We start from the raw sequence: 21,450 nt of genomic DNA, 5'->3' as shown, positions 1-21,450 counted from the left end.
CAACGTCTGTCATTTTCCCAGCAAAGTTACTTCAGAAATCAACTTCTTTCAGCTCAGCTGAGTTTTAGCTTCATGCATTTTTATACACTCTCTGCAAGAATGAGAAGAATATTTACATTTTTTAATAAGCCTGATGGTTTGAAAGTAATTGGGGATTTATAATGGGTTTGTTTAGGTCTTTTTTCCACTTGAATTCCAACTGCTAGTCTTAGGCCTAACAAGCAATATTATCTCTATGGTGATGAGGGAACCTCAACAGGAGGCCCTAAAGCCAAAGAAGAAAGCACTGGCGTGTTTTGTTTTGTCATGTTTTTGGGTTTTTTTCCTTTGAATCTGGATTTTAAAGCAAAAACAGCATAACAAAATTTGAAGCAAGATCAAAATTCCTCCAGCCATCCAGTGCTCATAACTCCAGCCTCTTCTGCTGGTTTTCCAAGGAGTGCACAAACCAATGTCTGGTCTCTATCATGGTGGATTCTTTTTTATTCTTGGCAAAGATTTGGATTTATTTGCTCTATTATGGCTCTAAAATTATCTCAATCTGTTTTTTTCTTTTGGGGGAGTCAGGTGTTTGCTGGTAAGGATGGAATTAACCTGCAGAGCTCTAGGTCTGGAATCAGATTCCTGCAGCTAAATCTCAAGGACTCAGTTCTGTATATTCCTAAGATGACAAGACAGCTGTTCCCAGTGGAAGAGATAAAGGAGTGGAAGCCAAGAAGGGGTCTGGTCTGATCCAGTTGTGATAGGGGGTTTGCTGTGGGGACTGCTATCAAAACCTCGGACTCCTGTGGGTCTCTCTGGCTCCCTTGACATTGCTGAGACTGCAGTGCTGATGTGTCCAAGGCCCCTCCAGGCAAGGGCTGCTGACATGTCACAGGTGATAAGCTCTGAGCCTAAATTTTAAATCGGGTCCTTGCTCCTTTGTGCCTCAGTTCCACACCTATTTAGGAAAGAACAGTCTCTGTCTTCTGCAAGAGTAAGGATATAAATGCAACAGAGAACAGCAGGGCTTAGTGTTTAAGTAAGAACTGCCCAACAAAACCCACAAAAAACAGTCATAATGAGAAAAAAAACACAAGCAGGACTAGCAGTGTCACCCTTCTCAGCAAACACCAGCACATGCCTTCATTTCAATGAAAGTGAGCACCAAGCAAAGGTGCCACAGGACACTCCTGATCTTGTTAAGGACAGAGCCTCTCGGGTCACATCTCTGTGCCTCAGACCTCCAGGGCATGCAGAGCACACCAGATAATCCATTTCTGCACCCCACAGTGCTGTTCTTTCCTCATAGCAGCAAAAACTGTGGAAAGAATTACCTTCCCGAGCAAAGCAGAGCAGAGATGCTGCTGCTGCTCTTGCTTGCTCTTCAGTGAGTGCTTTGGGCTGAGGACAATGACTATTCCTCATGTTTCCTGACTCCCACAACCCCAGGAGGGGCTTCTCCAGCACCCTTGCAGCGGAGAGAGCTGTTGTGGCTCTCTTTTCCCTGGCATCTGTGGCAATGCTGCCCACACCCTGCACACTGTGCCGCTTCCCAGCACATACATCCTGCATCTCCAAAGATGCTCAGGTCTTGTCTCCATCTGGGAGGGCAGCAGGCAGCAAAGGGGCTGCAGGCAGGCTGGTGGGACACATGGAGGGAGGAGTGGGAGAAGAGTCAAAGTCAGGGAGAGGAGATAAAGAGAGGTGGGATGGAAATGGGAGAAAGGCAGCAGGGATGAGAGGGGAAAGTGGGAAGTGAATTGAAATTACATATAAAATTCCAGGCAGATGAGCTTGAGCATTCAGCAGCTGAGATGTGGGGCCTCATTAGTACAGACCGACTGAAGATAGAGACATTAAGGAAGGAAATGTGTGACTCACTGGGGAAAATGGGAAAAACAGCACACACCATAGCAGCTGCTCCAGTTTACTTCAATTAAAGAACAGCTCAAAGGGTATGTTAAGGGGAAAGGAGGGGGAAGCAAACAAAGGCACAAACAGCAGAAAAAAAAAGGCAACCAGATGAAGCAACTGTTACCCTCAAGCATCTAAATGAACTGAGCCAGGTATCTGAATAAGGGGCCAGCCCTCCTCACCCTGTCCTTCCAAATTGGACAAGCTGCCCAGGGAACCTGGAGCCAGGTACGAGGCAGTGAGTGCTCACAAAAATACTGTCCCAGCTATCAGGTGGGGAAGGGGAAGCAGTTTTCCTTAGCATAGCTTCATGACACCTGGGGAATGGGCAGGCAGGGCCCTGGCTGCAGCTGACCCACCAGCCACGGCATCTGAGCAAGGGAGGGAGGACAACAGCAGATGTTTTAATCACAGCTACAACTCACAGCAGACCTGTGGTGCCCAAATGGAAGCAAATTGCTTGTGGCTCCAGGGTAGTGGAGAGCACTGTGGCAGCCTCTCCATCCTCCAGTGCCACCCCACAGCCATCCCAGTTCACCTGTTCCAGGCTTTGCTGGTGGCGTCAGCCAGAGCCGGGGAGCTTCTCACAGTTACCTCATGAGTCACCATGGCTGGGATGAAAACACCTCTCTTACCTCCTTCTGTGGTGTATGGGGATGTAAAGAGCTCACTGATATTGGTTGTGCTGCTTTTTCTGGGACAAAAACAGATTGACATTAATTCCAGCTGTAGTTATTCCAGCCACACTGGTGTGAACATCCTGGCACTGGGAAAAGAGAAGAATAAGCAAGGTGACACCCATCTCTTCCTTCCTCCAATAAATGTCAATCTTAATTTCTCAGACCTCATGAGCACTGAGAAATGTTATACTAAAAAGGTCCTGGATTGCAGTGAATCCTGTTTTCAGCTTCCAGGTGATAAATACTGAAACTGAAGAAAAAAGTGGACCCAGGAGAAAAAGTAAGACACAGGAGAAGGAAGGGACTTTCATGCTTCTAGATGTTTTCTCCTTGCACTTTCCACCAGGACAAAATGTGTTAAGGATTTCTGGGGGAAGAAAGTTTTCTGTTTGGAGTCCCCGACTGCCATAGATCTCTGCTTTCCTTACCGGTGCCCTCACGTAGGAGGTTTATCAGTCTGCTCCAGCTGTGACACCAGCCTGCAAGGGTTAGTTGCTTTGCTTGGTTGACTGAAGCCTCAAATCTGGAGGCTACTGGGTCAATCCTAACTTGTGGCCTTCCCAGATGATCAAGACAGACAACTCCACAATGTCAGAAAACGTCCACTTTCATCTTTGGTTGCGGAAAATCTTTGCTCAGATTCTATCCTCTTCTCCTTATCTTTGTGGATGCTTCCCAATTCCTGGATTCACCAAATCCATGACCCTTGGCTGACTCATTCCCTGCATGAGCATGGCAGTGGATTTCATGACAAAGTCCCATGGTCTCAGGATAATTACCTGCCCAACGTCTCAGATGGAGAGCCTAGATACAAGCAAACTCCCAAACTCCTGACATTTATCACTCTAAAAAGCAGCCAGTGGAAAAGCAGCCCCCATCAGATAAGAAATGTCAGTCAAGATTTCAATGTAGTCAGCTGCAGCTTGTAAAGGACACATCACAGTATATCTGCAAGACAAAGTGTGGTGAATGTTAAATCTCCACAGCGTGGGAACCAGCACAATGGATCACATCTCCATACGTGATAATGTGAAACTCATAATTCTCTCAACAAACTTTAATGCCAAAAAGTTGCCACAGAGAACCACCAAGGACACAAGGGCTTCTTCTTCAAAGCCTCTGAGATTGGCAGCATTAAAGGCATTTGCTTTGAGCTGGCTCTGTGTTAAGCTTCCTCTCTGTCCCTTCATCTCTCCCCAATCAAGCTGTGCCTCAGTCAGCACCCAGTTGTTAAATTCTGGATGGATTAAAGAGCCTGAGAAAGTGCTTTTTTAGGAAAGTGATGTTTATCCATCACTCATCTTACGTGAGTGTTAAATTTCAGATCTTTGGCTCCTCTAATGATTGTTACATGGTGGTGCATTCAGAGCCTTTGCTTTGCACAGTAGTGGGGATGTTTGATCTAAAGGCTTCTCTTTGCCCAAGATTAAATCTGAATTTGAATCTTCCTTTGGGGTCTAATTGCATAGGATTTTGGTGACAGTGCAGCAGAGCCCCAGAGTGTATTGGCAGGAAGAAGAGGACAGGAATTCCTCAAAGGTTGGAGCCCAGGAGATTTCAATAACATTTTGGGCGGAGAAGAAAATGAAATTCAAAGACAGAAAAAACCAGATTTTCTTGTGATATGTTAAAAATGGGAAAAGGGGAAGGATAATCTCTCTAATTAAATTACTAGAATGCCTGCAGGCTTCCAACTATTGCCAACTTAGAAGTATTGACCATTTTCAGACTCTCTCTGATGGAACTGTGGGTGGACAGGGTTCAGACTGACAGTAAGTTCTTCAAAACTGTGAAGTTTTGACTCTGCATTAGTCATAATTACACCTGTCAAAGATAACATACTCCTGGAGATTTTCTGTTGCAGAGCTAATGGCAGAGGGACTCTTGCAAAACCCTCCACAATAATTTCTGGATGCCTCAGGCCTTCAGGAACTATTTTGACAGGATGATGACATCTTGCTGTGCAACAGGAGGCCCTGCTTCAACTACAAGCGGTGTGGGACTAAGAAATTTGAAGCATCTTTGCTTTTCTTTACCTGCAAAAGTCCATCCCCCTTGCACTTCAGCAGTGCCACCTTTACAGAGGCACAAGAAATATGAAGTCATAAAGTGGGTACTTGCTGGTCAGCTTCTCTGGTCTGTCACCTCCACTAAGGGGTAAACACTTCAACACAGCAAGGAAACATGTGATGATAGTGAAATTTGTGGTAAGACAAACCCCTCAGGACTTGCTACAGCTTTTCCTCAGCTCCTACCTAGTCTATCCCAGTGCCTGCCCTGCCCAGGATCTGGAAAGCTGCCTTGGAGATCCCAGACAAAGACAGTCTATGCTGTGTACGCGTGGGCATGAGCCAAGGAATGCACAAAGGTGTGTCAGCATTGCCTCAGAGCCTGCTAAACGCGCTCACAGGAGGGTTCTTCTTCCTTCCCACTGGCACTTCTTTCACTGCCACACCACCACTCCCTTCCAGCTCCAAGTCTGCATGCCCTGGGCAGCAGGAAGGTCAGCACTCAGTGCCAAAGGATGAAATGTTGAAATCCTCTTCCAGTTGAGATTAAATTAAGGGAGAAGGGATGGAGCATGCCAAAGGCAGTGAGGTTTAGATAAAAGCTTATTGTCTTCACCAGGAGCTGGGGTTGAATAAGAAGTTCAGGATTTGGCAGAATCTGTGTAAAGCATTGCAGAATGACTGCATGCAGCTAGTTTTCATGCATAATATATATATAGGAGAATACCATATGTTTAAAGCATCAGACAATCAGGCCAATCTTGGATGATATTATAAAGCTTTCCTTCAGAGTTGCATTTGTTCTAAACAGATGCATTTCTCCTTTTCCCCCTCCTCCCCCCAAGCTTCCCAGCCTGCCAACACTCATTTATAAGGAAACCAGGTGTCCATCTTTAAAAAACTAAATAAATCAGTATACAAAGGAATCTGTCAGGAAGAAAGCAAGTGCCCATCTCATTTATTTTTGTTTCAAACAGGAAATATGTTGATAAACAAACTAACAAATGGACAAACAAGAATCAAAACAAGGAAAAGGAAGACATGAAAACTCATAGGAATTAGGTTCTGAATTCTACACAGCCAAATGCTAATCATGCCAGTCCCCAAATGTACAGAACAGATGAATTCAAGAACAGAAAGTGCGCCAGTGATAGCAGATATGCTCTGGATGAAACATGTCCTGCATCAGTTATGAGAAGGGCTGGATGCTCTTGTCTTTAAAGTGTATGGTTTGATTTTATATTAATTCATCAGCAGCATCACCAGTCTCAGGGGCTTGTCTCTGCTCATTATAGGTGCTTTGCATATGTGGTTGGAAAAGAACCACCATCTGATTTGCTTCATTGCTGCTCTCTGCTGTGGCCGTGTTGTCCTCCTTGGGAGCTGCTGGCAGCCCCTGCCTGGCATCAGGAGCTCTGCTGGGCCCTGGCACAGCCCTGGTGGGTGCTGGGTGTCCCAGCAGCAGAGCAGCTCTGACAGCTGGGACACAGCCCAGAACCTCCCAGCATGCTGGGTGTTGGCAGCACAGGGAAGGGATGTGAGAAAATCCAAGGCCAACCTACTTTGTGCAAATCATCCATGAGTGAGTAAGAGCAGCTCTGTCCTCCTGCAGTGCTTCAAGAAACTTTGCATCCATCAATCCTTGGTGGAACAGCAAAACCACCTTGCAGACAAAAGCCACCAGGCTCAGCAGCAGAGCAGCTGGGAATCCCCTGCAGCTGATTCCCTGTCCTTCACATGGAGTTCCCTCCACTCATGCAAGTTCTTAAGGCCATGTTTTATATCCTAATTAAACTGAAACAAAAGGAATTGGATAACAGTCTAGAAGATTTGCAAGCTACATCTATTTCACAAAATTACTCCTGTTCCCACTAGTGTAGCTCATCAGGTCCAGCACATGCTCTAATGTGTGGGACTAATAGATTTGTAACAGTGATAGCTAATGAGTCTGTTCCAGTTACATACTTATCATGGGTCCTTGCAGGCTTTCCATCAAAGCTGCTGAATAAAAGCACTTTTTATTAAAGAAAGAGGGGAAAAAATGCCTCTTTGCCCATAAATCTCTCAGCACATTAGCCCTCAAAACAATTCACTGAGGCAAGGTCGTATTTCCTTTGCATTAATTTAGATCCTTGGAAAGTTCAGTGAGATGAGAAGACAAGACAAAACACAAAAGGCTGAGTCTTCAGCTGCCATGAATCAGCGTGGCTTCCCATCAGCTGAGAATCCAACCATACATCTAAAGAGAGCCATAGGAAATACGTAAATATTTCTTTGAAGTCTTGGGGTCTGGCAGTGATAATCCATATGTCATATTATTATTTCAAAAGGAAGGTAGAGACTAAAAGGACAGATGATGTTTGACAAGTGAGAGCAGCTTTAACAGCCAAATAGAGAAAGATTTTTTTATTTCAGCAGGATGGGGTTTGCCCCACAGTGTTGGTAGTCACCAGGTTTAAGAGGAGGGAGAAATATTCCATTGCCTTCCTTTGTGTCCAGGCAGTATTTCTGTGGGACAGGCCCTGATGCCAGCCACAGGGCTGGAGCAGAACATGACAAATCAAGTCACAGAGGGATAGGCTGAAGTGAAGTATCTGATGATGCTCTGCCTCTCAGTTATCTCCCATCCACTGCTCTGAACAGCAAGAAAAGCTGCCAGCTCTGAGTCCTGTACTCAGCGCTGTCCCTTTGATACCACAGCTCTCTCAGTCATGTTTACACCCTTCAGATATTTTTAGACCTTTTTTTCCACATGCAGAACTACACGTTGTCATCTCATAGCCTCGTTTCGTGGTTTGAGCCTTCCCACATAAATCATTTTTCCCTAACATCTGATCATTTAGTGATCAGAAGGCAGAGGGGTGGTCTGGTTGCTCTTCATTTATCTTCCTCCCAGGTCCTGTTATCTGGTCACGTCGTGGTGGTCAGGACCAAGAATGTGATTTGTTTCAGGGACAAATCAGAAACAAATAGGGAAGAGCTGATTCTTTCCCATGGCACAATTTGCCTCTGTGGAAGCAGACTATTTTATTTGCAATAATATATTAGTTCAAATTGATCTCCAATTTGTCATCCACTGGCACTTCAAGGACCCCCATGCTTTACCTGGAACTGGTAGACAATAGCTTGTCAAAACTGTTAATTGCTGATATAGTTGGAGGGGAAAGGGGCCCTTTGAAAACAACTTATGGTTTGATGAATAATTTCTAGTAGAAGGAACTTGATTACAAAAAATTATTTTAACAATAAATCCACTTTTCTCCCCAGGGGAATAAGATTGTAATCTTCTTCACTTTGAGACCTTCCAAAGCTCTTCTTTTTGTGAGTGAGTTGAGTACCCAACTCTTTTGGGTAGAGTTCTTGTTCATACATATATTTGGCAGGTTTACCAGAAAGTAAATATCACATTACAGTAATGGATTTGTGGGCATGATCTGGTCCAACCAGACAGACAGCTAAGCACTGTAAAGAGTTCTGTCACATGATTATTCTCATCAAGTTTCATTCTCCATCATGGTCACATTATCCAGATCAAATCCTTGGTTCTTCTGTAAAAATATCTTAGAATATCCCACACAAGCACCATTAAAACAAGCTATGCCAGATCATGAAACAGAAATGCATTTAACCCATTATTCTGTGAAAAAAAAAAGCTTTTACAGGCCAAATCCAATTACATGCCATGCTTGTAAATTCATTCCAGAAAACCTTTGTGGCCAAAAAGGTCCATGTTAGCCATTATGGGGTGTTTCTTAGCAAAAAATCTCCTGTTGCTGCAACAACTCCTCCCCATCCCACCCTTGCCATGACCTCCAGCAAGTGCCAGGTCCCAGCTGGCTGTTGGCACAAAGGTGAGGAGTTGGGTGCTTGAGAGCAGCGTGACAATTACCCGAGGCTTGACAAGGTGTCCTCCCTTTGCCCACCCCTGGCTCTGAACCCTGGAGCTTCCCAGCACAAGGAACAACTCCCAGGGCAGCAGCTTCCCTTCAGAACCTGGCTATGGGCTAGCACTCCATCAGGTATCACACCCATCACTGTACCTGACGGGTCTTGCTGCTGTGGAATGTAATCCTGCCTCTTTCCAGGCTCTGTGGGTTCTGGAGGGTGGTGGGTGACCATAGAAACCACGCTGTAAAACCCCACAGGAGCTGATGTGCAATGAAGTGGTACTGCCTGAGCAGAGCCCTCCAGGAGGAGCCCTCGTGGATGCACTGCTGTGGGCTCCAGAGGGGTGTCCTGTGGGACAGAGGACAGAGTTAGCATGGGAAGGCTGGCACCAACCATCTTAAAGTCCTTTAATTAAAGCCCAGAAACCCATTATCCTTGCACATTTTTTCCTTCCATTTCTGCGGGGAGCAGGTGATGCTGATCTCTGCTCCATGTCCCCACACAGCTTTAAGGCTGTGCTCGCTAAAACGTCCTACAAGCACATGTAGGACGCTGCAAGTCTTGCCAGATTTTTTTTAAGTAAATTCAGTCTCTTCTTGGCTTGTTCCAAAGCTTGTTCATGTATGGAGAACACTCTTCTAATTATACAGAAATACTTAAATATGAGATATCCTAGAAACAGTGGTATTCAGTAATGTCCAGTAACTTTCAGGAGCAGGTTCCCAGATCACCATCACAAAAATATCACTTCTATTCTGTCAAACAGAAGTTGAATGCCTGTGGTGCTCAGATTTTCCATACCAAGGAGGTTTACATTTTAACACTGAGCTTCCTGGCTTTCTCTCAAGACATTCCCATGAATCTCAGTATTCCATGGGGACTGTAGAAGGTACAGCTATAAAAGCCATGGTTTTAGAAGGAGAGAAAAAGCAGATGCTCTTCCTCCACCTTCATTACTCATCTGCACTGGGAACAGGTCACCACTTGGACCTGAGATTTCGGCCCAGCATTAATCCTTCTCTTACCATATCTACACCTTCAGCTGTGGAAAACAGGATGCAAATGCAGCACAGTCTTCCACTGACACTGGTTTCTGCCTGTGAATTCCCCTACACACAGGACATGATAATAAATCATACACAGAGCCTGCTGATCGATTCTGCCCGAGCAGTACGTTGGTCTCCAGGGCCAACAAACCAGCACTTAAATAAAGTTTCCTTGCTCAGTGTGCCATGCTGCAATAAAAATAGTTGTTGTGCATCCCAGGCAGGTCATTTAGCCTCCTGTGCAAGGAGAATGACAAAAAGATACACATGTAGGCATTAGAAAATGCTCCCACCTGATGCTCCTAAAGTGAGCTCTCCAACAGCTCAACGCTTCCCTTGTAGTTTTCCTAATAATTAATGGACAAATAGAGTCTTCTGGGAAAATTGTCACCGGGTAATTAATAAAAAATGAAAGTGAGAGAGCAAGAACTACAGGGATGTTGTAGAAAGCCTGCAAATTAAAAGAGGAGGGTTTAGAGTTGCGATGCCTTCCCAGCCTCAGAGGGAACTTCACACATGCTCCATATTCCTCAGTGACTGACTCCAGACTCTCCACCTCTTCCACTCATACTTCTGGAACAAGAGACATTGTGATGGAAATGTTCATGCCCTGACACACTTCTCGATGGCCCAGCATGAGCAGACCTGCTCAAACAGATGGGGAATGGCTGTCAAGGACAAATCTCCATAGTCCAGTGGTGATCTATTACCAGTGATCACTTACAAATAAAGGTAACTGTTTGTTTTCTACCTGTGGTTTCAATCTGCTTATCATTTTGATGTGGAGAGTTCATTAAAACCCAGGAAAGGGTTCCTTTCTCTATCAAAGCAGTGATGTAATATCCTTTTACTTTAGAATCTCTGAAAAGCCTCCTTAAAGAGCAAACACTCAAGCACATTTATCTCACCATTCCCAAAGCAGACTAGAGTTTTAAAAATCCCTAAGCTTTCAGGGTCAAAACTGATGCTCTGTTGGGATATGGGGTTGAGAAACCATTGCTGGAAATGCCCATCTCCCAGCTCTGTCTCCACCTGCAGTTTGCCAACACGAGTTCCTAAGCTGTCACAGATGCAGGGGAATCCTGAGGGGAAGGAGGATGAAGATGGATGGTCTTATGATTAAGCCAGAGGACAAGGATTCAAGGGACTTGGCGTCACTTATAGACCTCCTGTGCTGACTTTGGGCAAGTCAATTAACCTCTCTGTGCCTCTGCTTGCCATCTGTAAAATGGAGATAAGAGACTTCCCTACAGCACAGGAGCGTTCGAAGGAGACTTGTGCGGTTGACAGATGCTCTCATCCGATGCCAACAGGAGTCATGAGATTTCATTGACAGGAGAGTGATGGAGTGGAGAAGACCCACTGCCATGTGGGGTTATGTGGCTTTGTGAAAACTCAATAGGTATCTGTTCTGCTTCCCTTGCCACCTGCTTCACACCTGTCTGTCTTACAAGGCACAAATGCTCTCCTGACCGAGCACTGGCTCCAACACCAGCTGTGGGAACCCACGTGTCTCAGAGGATGATCCCACGAGAGGAAATGTAACAGTGAGGATTTGGGGCATTAAAAAAAGTTATGTGAGTCTCAGAAATAGCTATGGAGAGGCCAGGCCTGTCTTACCCTCATGAGTGTGAAAGAGCCTGAGGTGAAATGTTCTGCTTCCCTGGCCTGCTGCCCCTGTGCCCGTGGGGCACCCAGATAATTCCCCACTCAGGAAGGGGGTCCTGCCCATCAGAGCAATGCAAGAGGTATCACAGCTGGCACCACCTGTCCTCCTCTCCCACCAGGCTACAGGAGCTCGCTAATATCTCCAAGACTTTTGCAGCTCTGTAAACAAGGAAACATAATTTGCAATTATGCTTTTTGATTTCTGGTTGGTTTTTTTGTGGGTCTTTCTAAGACACCAGAAAAGAAAAGCAATCCTGTGCTTTCACAGGAAATGCTATATTTCCCCTTCCAGTTTCACAAGACAAGTTAAAGCATCTAATCCTGACCCTGGCAAAGCTTGCCTGACCCTTTCCTGCAAGGCTCAGAGGAAGGATTTCTTTCCCTCTCCTGTTGGGTTTGTGGGTGGTTTGTTTTTTGTTTTTTGTTTTTTTATTCTGTTAAAATCCCATAGTATTATTAAAAGGAATTGTTCAATTCCTTTAATTGGCTCAGAAAATAAATTCTTCGCTCAGCCCAGGGGGTCATGGCCATCAGCAGCTATTTATTAGCAGCATTGATTGAGAAGAACAGCCTTTAAATGGAAATAAATTGAATTCTATGGCAAAGAGTATTCCATACAGGCTATTAATATAAGACAAGGAGCTTAACAGTTTTATTTCATATTTATTTGTTCCCCTCCTCAGCACATAGCTATCTTCACTACTCCCAGTTACTTCCCATGTTTCCCACCAACATCCCCTCCTCATCATGGCAATTTCCTTACCTACATGGATGAGAGAAGGCATAAGGGTGATAATGATGACAGAGACTTGAATGAGCTCAGGGAGGCTCCAAATCAGGTCCCTGGGAGCCAGTGGAGGAAGGAGGGGTGTTGGGGAGCAAGATGAGACTTCCACATGCATGCACAATAGAAATGAGTGTGGGAGAAGAGCTCTTCTATACTCTCTGGGGATTTTTTTTTACATTTTTGCCTTCTCTACTGTACAAAACTATCTTTGCCACCCCCTTGTTGATTCCAGAATACATTCATAGTGCACACCTTCATCTCAGTGTTTAATTGCTTGAGATTGTTACTTGTAGGCTGCTAATTTATTAAAAGCAGATCTCTTGTATTACTCTGGAGCCCACAAGAATCATTGTCTTCCATTAAAGGCAGTGGTGCGTGCCTGCTTGTCTTTTTTCTCTGGTCACCTCTGTAATTGCAGCCCATTGCTAAGATGTGAAACTGCCCTACCAGCTCAGCATCCTCCACTGGGAGTGTTTGGATGAGGGACAAATGCAGGAGACAAAGTCACTTGGGATATAATCAGAAATAACTGCTCTGATGTTCACGGAGATCGCACCAGGGATGCACAAAGCCTCTGAGCTGCTCAGGTCACATTTCACAGATGGGCCAAAAAGTGAAGCCAGGGACTCCTGACACAGATGGTCACTGGAAGCATCATGAAGACCAGACCTTGACAAAATATGATGATGGATCCCTGCAGCATCCAATGGAGCCAGCACTGTCTTTGCCCAGCTAAGCACAGAAAGATCTTCCCTGGTCGTATGGGCCATCTTCCAAGTCAAATACATCCCTCAAAGCAGACACTTGCAGCATACACTGATGCCACAAGCACAGATGGGACTCCCATAACAGGAGATAGAGAAAGAGATAGAGAGATACACATAAACACACATATCTCCATATACCAGGTGGCTGATACAGGCTAGAAGCTCCCTACTTCTTCTCAGCCACCACTTCTCCAACAGGTCTGTCCACCTCCAGAAGGCTGTCCAGCTGCCTTCATCATCTCCTGACTCTGCTCTGCCTTTGAAGAGCTTCCTGATAGCCCCATGCACACACCTGATCCTACAGAACTGCTCTGTAGTGTTTAACTTTGAGAATTAGCATCCCTTAAAGCAGTGCCTGAGCCTGGTTTTCAAACTCCTAAAGAAAAGAAATCAACAGACAATTTGGTGATGGAAAATCACTCTATACTTGAGACACTGCTGAGCAGCAGTGGAGGAGCTGTCTATCCCTCTCAGATTGTTTTCTGAGATCCTGTAATCGCAAGAGACAGATACCTTTCAATATATAAGGATAACACCACAGCCCTCTTGTGTCATGGCACAGCTCCTGTTTCAGACACACAGTGTTTCCCTCAATTTTGGGTTCCTATGATTTGCACCCTCATCTGGATTTGACACTATTTGACACTTAGCTCCACTGATGTACAAGTGCAAGTTCAAAAATAAGACTAAACCACCCTCACATGTTGGGATGGGGCACTGGATCCAGACCAGCTGGGAGATGCCTTGTGGAGTGTCCAGCCAGCTGTCAGAAGGACTCAGGAATCTAAATCCTCCTGTGGGCCAAAGGCCACCAATACTCCACAATGCATCCTCACAGCCCATGACACTTTTCACAGTCTGTGAGTGTCTGGGGTGGAGCTAACAGCATCTGCAGGCAGGTGCAGGCAGAGGAAGCAGAGGAAGCATAGGCACAGGTACCAGCTCTCACAGAATTCACAGAATACACAGAATCACAGAATTACTGGGTTGGAGGAGACCTTCAAGATCATTGAGTCCAACCCATGCCCTAACACCTCAACTAGACCATGTCACTGAGTGCCACATCCAGTCTTTCTTTAAACACATCCAGGGATGGTGACTCCACCACCTCCCCAGGCAAATAATTCCAGTGTTTTATCACTCTTTCCATGAAAAACTTTTTCCTAATATCCAGCCTATATTTCCCTTGACCCAGCTTGAGACTGTGTCCTCTTGTTCTGTCAGCTGCTGCCCGGTGAAAGAGCCCGACCCCCACCTGCCTACAACCACCTTTCAGGAAGTTGTAGATCCTTAGCAGCCAGTAATTAGAGCAGCAGCAATACAAGACTAAAACAATAACATTTTGTTTATCTCCCAAACGCTTACTTCATTTTTAGCACTCTGCCTCCAAGTGCTAGGTAATAACAGGACACAAGGCAGGCAGTAGCTTTCAGTATCTAAAATTGTGTGGGTGCATCTGTGGTTGTAAAGTGGAGAGTTGCTGCTCCAGATCCCCAGACCTGGAAATGGTGCAGTGGTATGAGCTGTAGGTTAGACTGAAGAAAGGGATTTCTCAGGGATATGGAGTGGAGACAAGCTAGACCAGCTGCTTCGGTGTCTGTGGACTGGCTTTGAGTTACACCCTTTGAAGATCTGGCTCCCTGTTCCTGAAAGAGCCTGCCTTATTCTAGGACTGTTTTGATTTTACCTAAGTATTTGATTTATTTCATGTCCAAATATCCCAGGATCTATCTGAAACCTGCAAGCAGGACCACACAGCAAAAGACAGACTTACAAAGAGCCAAAAGAAACCATTCCATTTACATTAAACAAGGCCATTATTGTGGTTTAATATAGGAATTGATTATTATAAGTATGCATATTGAGCTTAACAGCTTAGATTTGTATCTGTTTCATCACTGTTAATCTTTGATAAATATGTATTTAATAATCTCTGATATTTATTGAACATAAAACTGTCATATGAAATTGAGAATAAGATTGCTAAAGATAATTATTATACACTACTTCAACACAAATTCATTATTAAAAACCTTTCACTGAGGCTTACTTTTAACCACAACATAACTGATGCGGATACTGCATAGTTAATCTATAATAAATATATTTGCAATAAACTATTGATATTTAACCTGCAGTAACTGTCTTAATAAATATGATGCATGGAAATGGCTTTTGAACAAGCTGCTCTTTTTACAGCTCTGTCAGACCCTTGGAGGATGTGGGGTGGGAAGGGGGAAAGTTATGGCCTGGTATAACGCAGTTCACTTATCAGTCCCCACAGCCTTCCCCTACTCTGGTCACTGGACTCATTGCTGTTTCAACCCCCAAATCTCCAGCCCCGCATTCTTACAGGGATCTGTCATTTGGTCTCAGTTGTGACTCATATTAACTTTTGGCCCCAGCCATTCCTACACCTCTGCTGGGCTGTGCCATACAAAGGCTGTTAATTCAGCTCCTGCTGCCCCCAGATGATGCTCTGTCTGCCCAATAGCTTTGCAAAGTGGATAAGCACCCTCGAGGGAGCTGAAGCACACAGAACCCATACCCCTTGGGCTGTAAAAACACAAGCTTTGTGAGAATACGGATCAAAAGAGAAGCTCAAATAAGGAGATTTCAGTTTTGAACTCAGCAAAGGCCACCAAATGCCTTTGACACATGAACAAGACAGGAGTCTGACTCCAAGCCATCAGAGGCAAAGGACTTGACCCAGTGCTACTGAGACCTCCTGGGATATCTCAGAGATGTGTTTGTCATTCTTTGCGTCACTTAACCACTGAGGTTAGTTGCAGCAAGTCAACTATAGCAGATATGCACAAAATTTCCCTCCCAGCACTAATCGGATGGGAGAGGAGCAGAGTAATTCCTCCCCTCTCCTCTCCTCTGGGTCTTGCCCCATTTGTTATATGGCCACTCATAAGGCCCTTTAAGACTTCCTGGAGGCCACCGTCCGATTCTCATGTATCAGAGAGAGCCAAAGATCTCAATGTGCAACTTTTAATTGAGCTGTATCATCTGCCACAAACATAAAATTAATGGTCCTACATCATAATCATAAATTCATACATAACCCCATGCACCAGCAAATAACTCTTTGCAGTGATACTACAATGGTAAGCTGATTTGCAGGAAGCGCACGCTTCCCAGGAATCCTAATTAACCAAATTAACACCATCACTTCAAATCATGTCCCAGCAGTAGGACATTTCCGACTGGCCTCGGGCTGGAGCAAAGCAGCCAAATGAAAACCTGACAGCATCTCTGCGAGTCCAGCAGCCTAACCCTCTACTGGGGGAAATATCTGCTGCCCATCCATGCACACAAGGAAGGGAGCAAAAGTCTCGTGAGCATTTGTAGGCACTGACCCAAAATAGACCACGGCACAGTGACACTGTACATGAGCAGATCTCAGCTCCTCATGCATCTCCCAAATCTAACCAGCAGCATGAGGAGCTCTCCTTCCTGCAGTGCTGGCTTTCTCCAGAGGGTTGTGACACTGCCAAATGCCCTCGGAGAGTGCCAAATGCTGCTTTGGGTGAGTCTGCAATGGGTCTGGGGTCTTGGGCAGGGCTGATAAAAGGAACAAACTCCAGAAACCCCAAACCAGTTTCTCTGAACCCACTTGTTCGCACTGGTTTCCCCTTGTGACTTGCCCAAAATATTTAGCGCTTAACACCTTTTTTTCCCCCCTTCTGGGTAGTCAGGTTTTTCTATTTCTGCCATGGGAAAAACAAGTTGCTATTTTGGGAGCATGTGGGATTCAAGGCTGTGACTGTCTCAGCACTCCCTGCATGGAAGAGGAGATCCACAGCCTGTGTGTCAGAGGGACTGGCTCGTGTCTCTCTACACATGCAGCCTGGATGGCAGGGAGGCCCAGTCCCACCAGGGTCCTCACACTGGAGCATGGAACGGCCTCAGCTGCCCAGGCACAGGGCCAGAGGTCCCATCCCTGCTCTGAAGTGATGCTCCAAAAGCTGGGCTGGGAACTTTGGACCCGGAGGAAAAGGAGGCTCCTACCAGAAGTGGGGTACGAACCCACGCGGGCATGCGCCCATTGGATCTTAAGTCCAACGCCTTCACCACTCGGCCATCCTGGTGGGCTCTGGGCTCTCCCCTGGCCCACCAGCTCCTCCCTGAGAGCTCACACCTCACCAAAACCCCAGGGTCCCAACCCTGACACTTCCCAAGCCCAGTGACACTATTCCCTCCTCACCGATTTCTTTAGTGTCCCCAGCAACTGCTGGAACATCTCATTAGGAGAGAGCAGGTCTCATGGGCCATGAGGAGTGGCACAGCCCCTGTGTGCCACCCTAGATCCTCATGCAAGGACCACAATCACTGCTTGTGACGCCAACAGGGACCCCAGACTGAGGGGGACATCCCTGGGAGGTCCCTCCTGACCACACTGGGTCCTCAGGGGAAGGGAACAGCTCTGAGAGCCTGGCAGTTCTCAGCCAGACACAGCACACAGTTAAAGCCCTGGCTCTGCACCCCAGGTTCCACTCCTTACTGCACACAAGCCTGCTAATGCATTTAGCTGGGACAGACAGTGGTACAGGAGAGCCTTTATTTTTCCTTTGGGATGAGGTAAAGCTTTGTTTCCATCATAAAGGGGGAAGAAAAAAACCCGAACATCACTACTGAACCTCATGGGATTCAAACCCACAACCCCCAGGTGCCCATGTGCAGGAAGTCTTTAGCTCTTAAGCCACAGGAGCCTGGTAATTTCTGTTCCTGAATTCAGTCACCCTCAATCTTCTCAAGCCAGCACCTTCCCACAGGGATATCATCACACAGAGAAACCCTGCCAGGCCCTTTCACCAGAAGATTCTGTCTGCTGGAGATACTCTCAGCCAGGATGTCCTGGTCCTGTCCTGCTCCAGGGTGAGAGAAATTTCCTCCTTTCTTCCACAGGGACTGCTCATTACTGTGCCCTGGGGTAGCTGAGCCACTTGGAGGGCTTCTGACTGGCTGATGGAAAGGTGAGAGGCACCAAAAAGGGATATTTCCAGGCCTCAAAAGAGTCCTACACAGAGCTCCTCAGTCTGGGGGGTCATCCTTGCCTCCAGAGATTATTCACAGGTACTGAGGAGAAAGGCAGCGATATTCCAGACATCCCATGAGAGAATGCTGCACGTCCTCAGCTCAGCAGAGAGGACTGGGTCAACCTATTGATATGCTGCCAGGAGGAAAACTCACAAGAGGGGATAGAAACTTTCCCTTTTTACCCTGTTCATTACAGCCACAGAAATCTGCCGTGCTGGTCTGTGTGTGCAGAATCACAGCGCAGCATCCCTGGATGCCTCCAGCTGCAGCACCCACATTAATATCAAATGAAGTCATGCTCACAAAGGGTGTTGTGCTCGCCAGCTCCCGAGGAATCTGCTCCTAATGAGCGACTTCAAAGCATTAATGAGCTTGCAAAGCTCTCCTCTTCGTTTACAGAGCTGGATCTCACACGCTTGGCATTAAGACAGGGGTCACCCGTCAGCAGAGGAGAATGTGTGTGCATGTCAGCGAATATAATATATTTGTCATCCTCTAAGAAGCAAAGATTAATCATGCCCTTCCCAAAAGGAAGTTTTTACGCCACATCTGCTCTTCACAGCATGGAGAGAGGGGACCTGCCCGGAAGGATGTCTATGACCCACACTGCTCAGATCCCCAGAGAGCCCAGCTTTGAAGGTAACAAGCCACCTTAACCCCTTGGGTCCAGGCTGGGAGATGCTACTTGAATTGGCAGCCCAAGGGATGAATAAAATGGTGGAATTCTGTTCCAGTGAAGGTTTAATGCATGCATGGAGGGAGGGAGTGGTATGGATGTGCGAGAGCAGGTTTGACTGATGCTTCCTGTTCTGTGGCATCCATCCAGCACGGGCAAGGAAGGGAGATGCTGGCCCAGAACAGCAGGGCTGCACAATGCATCTGCTGCTCTCTCCAGGGGCCACTCTCTCCCAGCCACAACCCCCTCCAAGCCTCCCTGAGCTCACCATAAATCCTTGTGTTGAAACAGCCCCCAGTGCCTGGCCAACATCCCATCTGCACCCATTTGAGGAGCTGAGCTGAGCCATTGTGCTGAGCTGGGAAGCAGCCACACAAACTGTGGGAAGGGACCAGCCTGAGCACAGACCTGCTGCTGGGCACTGATTGCCCTTCCTCCCAAAGCCCCTGAGCCTTTTCAGCCTTTACAGAGCCCTCTTTTTGTCTGGTGTTTCTGCTGATGCGGGGAGGGCTGGATGAGGTAGGGGACAAAGAGGTATGAGATTGTTCTTGCACCACTGCTGCCCAACCTTCAGACAATCTCCATGTACAGCCTACAGAGGCACTGGAGTGGGGACAGCTCAGCTTCCCTGGCCTGCTTCAAACTTCCCATCACACATATCCAAGGGGCTCACAGGCACAACCTGTCTGTATTTAAAAATTCAGCTGCTTCCCAGAGTTTGCCCTGGCTGTGCATCATTCACAAGGTTGGTTGGCCTCACCTGCAAACCTGCACAGAGCCCTGGCTGGGTCTGGAGTCAGCCTTGCCTCTGGCAGAGTTGTAATATCAGCTGAATTACATGTACTTGTCTTGGATGTCTCCTGTGCAATCCCAAGCCAGGCTGGCCGTACCTTGCTTGCAGTATCCCCATGAAATGTCAGCTTGAAGATGACATGGCTATAGGCTTTCAGAACACATGTTCTGCCAGAGAAAGACAATGGTGTCCTGAAATCAGAAAGGTGTCATCCTTTAGTTCAGAAATACATTGGCAATGTGAACTGGAACGCTGTTTCTCCTCTCTTCTCCCTCCAAAAGAGATCTTCTGGCACATGGTGTCTATTCAGTAGGTCTGTGTTTAATTTAAATAGGCTCTGGAGGCAACTCTGTCCGGCATGCTCAAACTGCAGCTGAAGAGTGGTTGACTGGTAATTAATAAAAAAATCCAAAGCCTTAAAGTTAAGAGCAGAGTAGAGTAAAAATGACACTTTGAGGGATTTCAGGCCGAAAGTGCTCCATTTTATTAATGTGGAGGCAAAATCATTCTCAGCATCATCACTTTAGAAACTAGTTGGAAAAGGGGAAAAGTGGGACAGGGTTCTCTGTGCTCCTCTTGTGCCCTTTCCCCTGCTATAAAAGCATCTCAGCACATGGGCTGTGCTCCCTTTGGAGCTCTGTGACCTGGAGGTTTGGCAGCCTTACCAGGGTCATCTTAGGTTAAGTGTGAGATGACAGCTTGGCTCCACCTTGTGCCATAGGCTTGGGGGGAAACTTAACGCTGGGTATAGCTGTGATCATGTAGTAGTTAATGGGGAAGCTCTTAGGACTTCCTCAGGTTTAAAATACACTACTGAAGTCCCTCATGTCTGGAAACTACCACATTTTGAGAGTAGCTGGAGTTCATTGACAGAAGGAAGAGTTGAACAGCATTACTATTTAACTGGGCCTCGGTAGGTTTAAGAACAAACAGGCAAGCAAGCACAGAAGATCACTCTTACTTCCCATCTTTCCTCCCTCTTGAGAGGCAATTCAGGAAACCAAGCCAGCCTTTCTTTGTATTCAGAGGGTTTTTGTTATACAATGGCTAGAAAATTCATGTTGTATTGCTATGGATGAAGGCTTATACTCTGCAGAATTTGACATGGTGCCCTGCTGCCTGTTGGCACAAATCAGCCCCTGTGGAGCTACAAACCTTATGGTGCTGTGTAGCTCCAGAGGAAAGGTTTTCCATGTAGCTTGCAAATACTGGTGTTTGGCCAGAAAACCAAAGACCACTTACTATGGGCACACAGACTTGATTAAAAACCAGTGGAGTTGTGCAATTATGGGAGGTTATTTACCCCAGAGGGAAAATATGTCTTCTTTCTTGAGTAAATTCTTTCAAAAAAAAACTATAAAAACCCTCATCATACCAAAAGCAATGCAGCTACCAGAACTAAAGTAGTAAGTCACAGACAATAACAAATTTGCCTACTTTCTCCTTCTCAGGAATGGTGTCCCAGATGTTTACAATTTACCACAAAGTACCTCTAGTCTAAATTATTCTCCCAGTTATTTTCCACAAATATTTCTTGGACAACAGACAGTTTAGCAAAAAATTAATCTTGAGGCTTCAAAGTAGCCTGGCTTTGCATCATTGTTTCTGCTTTGATTCTGAGTGGAATCCTAAGGAGATGTCAGGAATGAATGGTGATGGTTCAGCATTTCAAAGTCATCAGCCACCCATATTCAATTATTCCTAAAGATGTTCTGGACAGGATACACAAGTAGTTCATCAAGACTATACCTTTTTTCAGTCTGAATTAGATTTTGTGAAAGATACCATCATGGGCACATCTCTTCCTGTCGTTGCTCAGTGTGTCTTCCAAACAGAGAAAATGAGTCACAGCTTTGCAAAGGGAAAGCTCAAGAACACTTCAAGGATCACAGTGCTGTGGTACTGATGCCTCTGATGCTGAGAGCCCAAACCATGAAGTCATAAAGGGACCTGATGTAAATAAGATATTCACTGCATTTTCCTCTCTTCTTGCCCAATGCAGTCAGTTAGCTTTTCTACGGTCGCTGCAGAGAGAGGAACTTGGCCAATCCTGACTCGAGGCACGTGATCCCTTCCAGCTCACTCTCCATACTTGCATTTCAGCGTGCACTCATCACCAGATGTGTGTAAACCAGGCTCTATTAAGGTCATTCCAAAATCACACAGTAAAAAACTATGCCTTATTTCCTTTTGG

The 21,450-nt window shown here is 46.0% G+C and overlaps 1 non-coding gene across 1 annotated transcript; it reads right to left on the bottom strand.

Moving 5' to 3' along the window:
• Positions 1-16,755: 16,755 nt before the first annotated feature.
• TRNAL-UAA (transfer RNA leucine (anticodon UAA)) lies at positions 16,756-16,838 on the bottom strand. Its single transcript has one exon. It is a non-coding gene; the product is annotated as a tRNA-Leu (tRNA).
• Between the last annotated feature and the right edge of the window lie 4,612 nt (positions 16,839-21,450).

This window comes from Pseudopodoces humilis, chromosome 13 (assembly GCF_049639895.1).
Source record: "Pseudopodoces humilis isolate 2021_Gansu_Grassland_sample_001 chromosome 13, ASM4963989v1, whole genome shotgun sequence".
Classification (NCBI taxonomy): domain Eukaryota; kingdom Metazoa; phylum Chordata; class Aves; order Passeriformes; family Paridae; genus Pseudopodoces; species Pseudopodoces humilis.
This window is presented reverse-complemented; position numbering and strand designations above follow the sequence as displayed.